General features: G+C 43.2%; 1 pseudogene; it reads left to right on the top strand.

Moving 5' to 3' along the window:
* The first annotated feature begins 399 nt into the window (after window positions 1-399).
* Window positions 400-981, top strand: LOC144226114 (INO80 complex subunit C pseudogene; annotated as a pseudogene).
* The last annotated feature ends 9415 nt before the right edge of the window (window positions 982-10396 follow it).

Genomic DNA, 10396 nt, shown 5'->3' with positions numbered 1-10396 from the left:
GCCTGGAGCCTACCTCAGATTCTGTGTCTCCCTCTCTCTCTGCCCCTCCCCCACTCCTGCTCTGTCTCTCTCCCTCTCTCTCAAAATTAAATAAACATTAAAAAATTAAAAAAGAATTTTTTAAATGCTTTTATTTATTTCTAGGAGAGAGAGAGAGACAGCGTGAGCAGGGGAGGGTCAGAGAGAGAGGGAGTCACAGACTCTGAAACAGGCTCCAGGCTCTGAGCTGGCAGTCAGCACAGAGCCCGACGCGGGGCTCGAACCCACGAACCGCGAGATCATGACCTAAGCGAAAGTCGGACGCTTAACCGACTAAGCCACCCAGGCGCCCCTAAAACATTTTTTTTAATTAAAAAAATTTTCAAAACTAGATATTAAAAGAACACAGAGTAGGTAAGAATGGTGGCTCAAATTCCAATTGTGGCCACCATTTCCACTCTGGGAATAGCCCACAACAGCAGGAAGAGGCCAGCCAGTCTTTCTCACAAGGGCAGCAGCTCAGGGGTTGCAACACCAGGAAGAAGAAAAAAAGTGTCTCCCTCCAACTTTAGCCGGGGTATCAGCACGGAAGCTATGAGTGCAAGTAAAGTGGTGCCCTCTGATTTCAGCACAGGACCTATGGAAAAAGCTGCCAAGCCATTGCCATTTAAGGGTCCAAACTCTGTGTGCACTCTGGCCATGGTGGCGCGGTAGCTGGCAAGAACAGAACCTGGAAGAACCTGAAACAAATTGGCGCTTCTAAAAGGGCATTGCCATGGCAACTGAAGGATCCTAACTACTTCAGTATTGACATTCCTCCATCCTTTAAACCAGCTAAGCTATTCTGATGGTTCAGGTCTTCTTGCCAACCACTCTGACCCCCAGATAAAGCTGCGGTTCAGCACCGCTGAAGAATGTTCTTGTATTTGGAGGCTGCCATCCAACATCGTCACTGGCTACCTGGCCCTGAGGAAGGCCACAGCATCGTTTCCTGAGCTTTGAGCAATAGAGACGAAGTGGAAAACTGTTTCAAAGGCAAACTTTGTACTCATGATTTTGTTTCATGGAAATAATGTATTCATTCTGCTGTAAATCTGGAAATCTCAGTGCTGTGCCTTGGAAAAAAAAATGTTTGGCTTTAATTTAAGGTCCCCCCCTCCTCGTTTTCCCTCCTAGTGTGATTTCCTATTGAATGAAATTATACTTTGGGGCGTCTGGCTGGCTCAGTTGGTAGAGCGTGCGACTGTTGGTCTCGGGGTTGTGACTTCGAGCCTCACATCTTGTGTAGAGATGATTTAAAAATAAAATCTTTAGGGGCGCCTGGGTGGNATTTTTTTTTTTTTTTTTAAAGAGTGGCTTCTTTCTTTCAGAGAGAGAGAGGGCGCAACTGAGTGAGGAGAGAGAGAGAATCCCACAAGGGGCAGAGACAGAGAAAAGCAGGTTCACTTGAAGCATGGCTCAAGCTTGCCCAAAGTGGAGGTTGAACTGACAAACCATGAGATCATGACTTGAGCTGAAGTCAGATGCTTAACTGACTGAGTCACCCAGGCACCCAAGTGTCTGACTCCTGATATCTGCTTAGGTCATGATTTTATGGTTGTAGGATTGAGAGCCATGTAAGGCTTGGGCTGAGCTTGGAGCCTACTTGCGATACTCTCTCTCTGCCCCTCTCCTAACTGCTCTCTCTCTCAAAATAAATAAGTAAACTTAAAAAATAAAATAAAATATTTAGGTGCATTTGTGTGACTTGGCTGAGTGTCCAACTCTTGATTTCAGCTCAGGTCATGATCATGGTTCATAGGATCAAGCCCTTCCCTGCTTGGGATTCTCTCTCCCTCTCTGTCCCTCCTCCACTCTCTCTATCTCTTTCTCTCTCAAGATAAGTAAATAAACATTAAAAACAAAAAACAAAAAAATATATATTTTTTTAATTAAAAAAAATCTTTATTTATTTTTGAGAGAGACAGAGTATGAGCAGGGGAGAGGCAGACAGAATCTGAAGCAGGCTCCAGGCTCTGAGCTGTCAGCACAGAGCCTGACACGGGGCTCAAACTCATGAACCATGAGATCATGACCTGAGCTGAAGTCAGACACTTCACCGACTGAGCCATCCAGGCACCCTGAAAAAAAATAAAATCTTTACAAAAAGTTTTTAAATTATATTTCAGTTGTTGCCTCAAGTATAATCATTTGACAAGAAAAAAAAAAAGAACATAGAAGGCACCTAAAAATATTGACCTTCAATAACCAACACCAACACATATTCTAGTAAATTTAAAGACTTTAAAGAAAAAATCCTTTGACCAGACAAAAAGAACATAGAGTCATAAGGGGCAAATTAGATACTTTTCAGACGTTTTGACGGTAATGCATTATGCAAGGAGAAAATGAGGTTAATGTATTTTAAATATTTAAGAGAAGGACATGTGAGCCAAAGAAACTAAACTTCAACTATAATGGACACAGATAAATTGTTATCAATATGCAGGAACTCAGGGAATATTGTTCCCATGAGTCCTTCCTAAGAGTCCACTGGAGAATGCACTTCAGACAACCAAACTGTCTGGAGAGACATCAACATACAGGCTGTATGTAAGTAAACATTGTAAACTAAATGAAGGTTCAAATAGAAAGTATAGTATGTAATGGCCATATGATCTGACAGTGCAGATATTATAACCATAAAGAAATAGGGGCACCTGGGTGGCTCAGTCAGTTAAGCATTGGACTTCAGCTCAGGTCATGATCTCAGGGTTCATGGGTTCAAGCCCTGCGTCATTCTCTATGCTGACAGCTCAGAGCCTGGAGCCTGCTTTGGATTCTGTATCTCCCTTGCTCTCTGCCCCTCCCCCACTCAGGCTTTCTCTCTCTCTCTCTCAAAAATAAACATTAAAATTGTTTTTAAAAAAAGAAATGGGAGGAGAATGGGGTTAGCATTTGCAAAAAAAAAAATAATAATCAGTTTTCAGTAATCGTAACTGATGGAGGTACTATTACTAGTCAATCAGAACTATTTAATGTATAATATGAATTAAAGCAAATGAGTAACTATGAAATATTCTAATTCTCTCATTTCTGTGCCCTTTAAGAACCATGTTTTGGGGCTCCTGGGTGGCTCTGTAGGTTAAGCGTCCACCTTCTGCTTAGGTCATGATCTCACTTTCCGTGGGTTCGAGCCCTGCATCGGGCTCTGTGCTGACCGCTAGCTCAGAGCCTGGAGCCTGTTTCAGATTCTGTATCTCCCTCTCTCTCTGACCCTACCCTGCTCATGCTGTCTCTCTTTCTCTCTCAGAAATAAATAAAACACTAAAAAAATATATTAAAAAGAACCATGTTTTGTTTTGTTTTTAAGAAGTCCAAGAATGCTGAGCTCCTGGCCTCCTGGGTCCACCCACCAGGATTGGGAAGTTCTGGAAACCAAATCCCTACCACAAAGCACTGACCCCTCCACACTCAGCTCTCAGGGGCATCAGGCTGGAGCTCCAGAGCACAGCTCCCACCAGTTCTACCTGGAACCCGTGACCACCTGCCAAGATGTGGCCAGATGGAACATACCAGTGCTGGCACATAGGGTCACCATGGCTTGGAGACACTTTCCCAAAAGGCTGCCCTGATCCTATAACCAGGACTTTCTCTCTGACAAGAAGAAGCTTACCTAAGGCACAGGGTTTGGGTGATTAGAGACTTTTTATTATTTTTTTTTTAAGTTTACTTTTAAGAGAGAGAGAGAAAGAGAGAGAGAGAATGTGGGGGAGGGGCAGAGAGAGAGAGAAAGAGAAAGACTCCCAAGCAGGCTCCCGCTATCAGCACAATGACATGGGGCTTGCACATACAAACCCGTGAGATCATGACCTGAGCCAAGATCAAGAGTCAGACATTTAACAGCCACCCTGGCGCCCCAAGGAGGCTTTTGATATAAGTTTCTTTCGTTGATTTTTTTTTTCAATGCTAGAATCATCTCCAATTTGGTCATTGTTTAGGCCAGAGCAAAATACCAGGTGAAATTTTGAGAAGAAAGAAAACTGTCCCATTAGGGATTAAGAGACAGTCAGGGCTCACCATTTCTGTGAATCTTTCATGGCTTGAATTGATGTGGAATTCATATGGAGAATGAATACAGCCACTTGCCCTGTACTGCAGGGCTGGCTTTACAGGCTGGCAATCTGTGCAATCATGCAGTCACTTAGCAGGGCTGGGGTGCCCGGCTGTGTCAGGAGGAAGAACGAGCAACTGTTGAACTTGGGGTTGTGAGTTTGAGCTCCACGTTGGGTGCAGATTACTAGAAAAAATGAATTAAAAAAGGTCTTATTACCTTGGAGTTTATTTAAGCTAAGAGAAAAAGGTCATAATGTTTTCATGCAATACATACTTGGTTCTTTAAACAATTGTGACGAATAACAGGAGAATTATGGAATTCTGCCCTCGTGATCCATACAAAACATCAACATTTTGGACTGTACATAATTTAAAGAAATGTCTTAAGCACCTTTTGAAATCCTGTAGTAGCCAATACATAGAGGCATGCCTTAGGTGGGCATAGGAATGCAGTGTAGGAAAGGAGAGAAATAGCACACTGGAACTACCCAATTTCTTCAAAATCACTGAGCAAGAAAAGCGACAGTGAATTTGCATACAGATTTTATACACCTTCTCTGCAGTACCCTGACCTAATTCAAGAGCAAAAGTTAAGACTCTCCTCCTCTATTTTGGTAAACAAGTGCATGGTAACCTTGGATGACAATTCTCCCCAGGATTCTCCCTGAGGATGGCCTTTACAATTTTTTTTTATTTAAAAGAGTGCAGGTTTGGGGTGCCTGGGCGGCTCAGTCGGTTCCGTTATCTGACTTCAGCTCAGGTCATTATCTCACAGTTTGCAAGTTGGAGCCCTTCGTTGGGTTCTGTGCTGACAGCTCAGAGCCTGGAGCCTGCTTTAGATTCTGTGTCTTCTTCACTCTCCGCCCCTCCCCCATTGACGTTCTGTCTCTCACTCTCTCAAAAATAAATAAACATTAAAAAAAAAACTTAAAAAAGGGGCGCTTGAGTGGCTTAGTCAGTTAAGCGCCTGACTTCGGCTCAGGTCATGCTCTTGCAGTTTGTGAGTTCGAGCCCTGCATCAGGCTCTGTGCTGACAACTAGCTCAGAGCCTGGAGCCTGCTTCAGATCCTGTGTCTCCTCTCTCTGCCCCTCCTCTGCTCATACTCTGTCTCTCAAAAATGAATTAAAAAAAAAAACGTAAAAAGAACGCAGGTTTGTGGTGTCTGGGTGGCTTAGTCCATTGAGCGCCTGCCTCCTGATTTTGGCTCAGGTCACGATCTCAGGATCATAGGGCTGAGTCTGCAATTGGGCTCTGTGCTAAGCATGCAACCTGTTTAAGATTCTCTCTCTCTCTCTCTCTCCCTCTGCTCCTCTGCTTGCTCTCTCTCGCCCTTAAAAAAAAAAAGAGTACAGGGGTGGGTGGCACTTTTATACTGATATCACCAATGTTAATATTTCTTGGGATCTCAGGGAGATTCATATTCTTTACAGCTGATACAGCATAGGCTGGAGCTCCTGCTAAGCCAGTGTCAGATTTCTTCAGTTTATTTTTTATGTTTTTACCTTTTTTCTCCAGCTTATTTTGCGCATCAATTTGTGTAACAATCTCATTCATGTTCGTCTCTAATATCATGCCCCCATCACCATTTTTGCAAGAATACCTTGTGTATGTGGAAAATTAAATCCATTTCACATTTTATTTATTTATTTATTTAAATGTTTATTTTTAAGAGAAAGAGAGTGTGAGCTCGAGGAGGACAGATGCAGAGAGAGAGGGGAATAGAGTATCAAAAGCGGGCTCCATGCTGATAGCAGAGACCCTGATGCTGGACTTGAACTCATGAACCATAAGATCAAGACCTGAGCAGAAGTCAGATGCTCAACTGACTGAGCCACCAAGGTTTCTCTCTTTTATTTTTTAAAAAATGTTTATTTCCTTATTTTGAGAGAGAAAGAAGGAGAGGGAGGGAAAGCTCAAGCATGTGCACAAGCAGGGTAGAGGCAGAGAGAAAGGGAGAGAGAATTCCAAGCAGGCTTCATGTTCAGAGCTGGACATAGGGCTGGGTCCTACAACCCTGGGATCATGACCTGAGCTGAATTCAAGAGTTGGACGCTTGACCAACTGAGCCACCCAGACACACCTGGTTCATTGCTATTTTTTTTTTAAATGTTTTATTTATTTCTGAGAGAGAGAGAGAGAGACAGCGTGAGCAGGGGAGGGTCAGAGAGAGAGGGAGTCACAGATTGAAACAGGCTCCAGGCTCTGAGCTGGCAGTCAGCACAGAGCCCGACGTGGGGCTCGAACCCACGAACCGCGAGATCATGACCTAAGCGAAAGTCGGACGCTTAACCGACTAAGCCACCCAGGCGCCCCGGTTCATTGCTATTTTTAACAGCTTCATTGAGCTATAGCTGACATACAATAAATTGCAAATGTATACATTGATAAGCTCTGACAGTATTTGAAATCATCATACAATTGAGATAATGAACATATCTATGACCCTTAAAATTTCCCTTGGAGCACCATTTCTTTCTTTTTAATATTTTTTATGTTTATTTATTTATTTTGAGAGGGAGAGAGAGATAGCACGCATGAGTGGGAGGGAGGCAGAGAGAGAGGGAGAGAATCTTAAGCATGCTCTGTCTGCCTGACATGGGGTTTGAACTCACGAACTATGAGATTATGACCTGAGCCAAAATAAAGAGTCCGACACTTAATCAACTGAGCCATGTAGGCACCCTCAGGAGTGTTCATTTCTAATGCAGCACTTGTTCATTTCTAATGCCGTATGGTTGTTTTGGGGGGCAGCTGCTCACTGGAGTGGACCATCTGGGATGGGGGGCTCAATGATGGCTTAGTGGTGCTTATGGGGGCTGCCACTTACTCTCTCAGATTTTACTTATGGCTAATTCCTTCTCATTTTGGGCATCGACCAGGACGTTACTCTCAAAAGGCCTCTCTGACACCTCCAAATAAGAGTGGATGCTTCTTCTGTGCTCTCCCATTGCACCTACCTTATCATTGGTCTCCTTTTTCAGTTATTGATGGTTTAATTGTTTCTCTTTTCAGGTAGATTGCAAGCTCCTTGAGGGCAGAAACCATGTCTGTGCTTGTTTAGCATCATATCCCTAGTATCTTGAGCATACGAGGCCTTCAATAAATATTTTTGGAATGAAGCAATTAATTAATATATCAGGGTTTTAGGTGTTGAAGATGTGAAGATGAACAATATTACATTCTGCCCCAAAAGGCTCACAGCCTAATGAAGGGGCAGGCAGATAAATGGATTCATTGATCTCTATGAAGTACAGTAAATGTTGCAGAGTACAGCACCACCCAGGCACAAACCAGGCACAAACCGAGGGCTGATTATGTGTCTCTGCAGGGGACAGGGTCTGACAAGGTTTCAGGGTGGAGGTAGTGCTTGAGTTATAGGATAACCAAGATAGATTCCAGGAAAGAGGTTTATGGCTGATGTAGGTGGATTAATAGCTCCTAAAGATGTCCAAATCTTAAGCAGTGAAACCTGTGTATATATTACTTACATGGCAAAAGGAACTTTGCAGATTCAATTAAGTTAAGAATCTTGAGATGGGGAAATTTTCCTGCATTATCTGGGTTGGCTCAGTGAAATTACAACAGTCCTTAGAAGAGGAGGCATGACTGTCAGGGGAATTTGAAGGTGTTATGCTGCTGACTTTGAAGATGAAGGAAGAGGCCCCAAGCCAAGGAATGCAGATAGCCTCTAAAGGTCGGAAAAGAGAAGGAAATGGACTCTCCTAGAGCCTCCAGAAAGAATTCAGTTCTGCTACTATCTTGATCTTGGGCCTGTAAGACCCATTTCAGACTTATGTCTAGAACTGTAAGATAATAAACCTGTGTTATGCTAAGCCACTGAGTCTGTGGCAATTTGTTACAGCAACCATAGTAATACAACAGCCCCTCACCTGAGACCGTCCTACATGACCTCATACATGCATCCAGTCATTCAGTCATACACTGTTCTAAATGCTAAGGAAACAGCATTTAGATACATAAATAAAAGACAAGGCCTCTACCCTCAAAGAGTCTACATTCCAGGGAGGGTAGACATTCAACAGATAATTCAAGAAATGACTTCAGTAGGAAGTGGCATGACAAAAACAAAACAAGGTATTGGGAAGTGATCACTGGTGTGTGTGAGGATGGATTACGTTAGTCAGAATGGTCAGAAGGAGATTCTTTGGGGTGATGTTTACACCAAGCCTTGAATGAGAAGGAGCCAGTTGTTAATTTTTTTTAAATTTCTTTTTATTTTAGAGAGAGAGAGAAAGAGAGTGCACCTCCAGGGGAGAGGGGCAGAGGGAAGGAGGGAGAGAGAGAGAGGGAGAGAGAGAAGAGAGAGGGGGAGAGAGAATCTCAAGGAGGCTCCATGCCCAGTGCCTGGGGTTTGATCTCATGACCCTGGGACCATGACCTGAGCTGAAATCAAGAGTCAGATGCTCAAGTGACTGAGCCACCCAAATGCCCCAAGAAGGAGCCAGTTGTGTGATAATCTGAGGCCCTGAGAAAGGAATGAGCTTGGCATGCCTAAGAAACAGAAAAGAGATCCATGTGACTGGAGCAGAAAAAATAATGGGGAGGAGGTCAGAGAGGAAGGGAAGAGCCAGATCATGCAGAGGCTTGTATTCACAGTAAAGAGTTGGGATTTTATTTAAAAAAAATTTTTTTAATGTATTTTTGAGAGAGAGACAGAGAGAGTGGGGAAGGGGCAAAGAGAGGGAGACACAGAATTCAAAGCAGGATCCAGGCTCTGAGCTGTCAGCGCAGAGCCCAACACTGGGCTTAAATCCACAGACCTTGAGATCATGACCTGAGCCTAAGTTGGACACTTAACTGACTGAGCCATGCAGGCGCCCCAAAGTTGGGAAGATTTTATTTTAATTGCAGAAGGAGGGCTTTGGAAGGATTTAAGTAAGGAAGTCACAGATGGGATTCTTTTTTAAATAAAAAAAAAAAAAGTCACTGCAGTGAATGAACTGTGATAGGTAATACTAGGGGCAGGAAGACCAGTTATGAGGTCACTGCTGTAATCTAGATGAGAGGCAATAGTGGCTTGGACCAGAGTCATAGCACTGCAAAAGAAATCTTTTTCCACTTGTTCTCCAGTCACCCAGTTCTTCCCCCTGGAGGCAACCACTGTTACCTCCTAATCCAATGTTATCTTGGAGATCCTTCCAGAATTGTTCCACGTACAAACATACTAAGTGCATTTAAAAAAAGTTTTTTTAATGAAAATTTGGAAAGGCTAGTAGGAATGTAGCCTACTTATAGAGTCATAAGAGGGTATGTTGTATCTGTGTAGAAATTATCTTACCAGATAAAACTGTCCCTAGAGTTTCTAGAAAAGGGCAATTTACCACTTCAGCCCTAATCCTGTGCTGATTGAATAACTCTTAGTTTTATCGTTTCATCTCCTGAGTTAACTTACCTGGCAGGGAGAACTGTCCCAAAGAAGTGACTGGTATTAATTGTTTTGCTAGAGAGTGGTGTCATTAGAAATATACAGGCTGGCATCTTGGCTTTGGGAGACAGTTAGACAAAGAAGACAAAATTTGGAATTAGCTCCAAATCTGGGCTTTGCAATTTAGTTGTGTTTAAAAATATACATAAATGGGGGGATGCAAGTGACCAGAAAACCATGAGCTTCATACAGAAGGCAGGGTCCATTTGGCCATGCAAGAATTGGGACATAAAGATACTGGGAAGCTGGTGGCACTGCAGGTACATGCTAACGGAACAGAATAGACAGGAAGGAAAGTCCTCAGAGGACATGGGCAGCAGAATTCTAAACCCCTGTTGCCAGGGGCTTTCGGATGGATAACATAGGGGTCCTCAACTTTTCTATGCTCAGCTCTCCACACCAGTGCTTTCACACATTATATATTTGCATGTTAACCTCCTTTCTAAAACCAGTAGAGGAATTATTTCCGTTATATAGTTACATGAAGATTCTTCCGAAACCAGCCAACAGTTTGCTTTCTGCAGTGTTACCTTCTTTGCTTTTGGAGCTGTTATGCAATTATAGCATTTAAGTGCTGTCCTTCCTCCCTCTGTCCCTCCGTCTCCCCTCTGTCCCTCTTTCCTTCTCCCTCCTTTCCTTCCTCCCTCCCTCCCTCCCTTCCTTCCTTTCCAGTGTGTTTCTAACTGTGCTCTGGGAACCCTGGAGATGTTTCAAGTTGCTTTGGGGGGTAAGAAGGGAAGTGAGGAAGGGTCAAGCACTTCATAGACACATATACATCTTGCTTCAGCAAAAGCAAACTTTAACCAGTTACATATTAAGCTTCTGATACATGTTCACTTGAAGAAAGGATTCTGCCCACTTAAAGACTGGAAAAT

This window comes from Crocuta crocuta, unplaced genomic scaffold (genome assembly GCF_008692635.1).
Source record: "Crocuta crocuta isolate KB4526 unplaced genomic scaffold, BGI_CrCroc_1.0 scaffold549, whole genome shotgun sequence".
Taxonomy (NCBI): Eukaryota; Metazoa; Chordata; class Mammalia; order Carnivora; family Hyaenidae; genus Crocuta; species Crocuta crocuta.
Note: the sequence above shows the minus strand (reverse complement) of the source record. Positions and strands in the feature narration are given on the sequence as shown.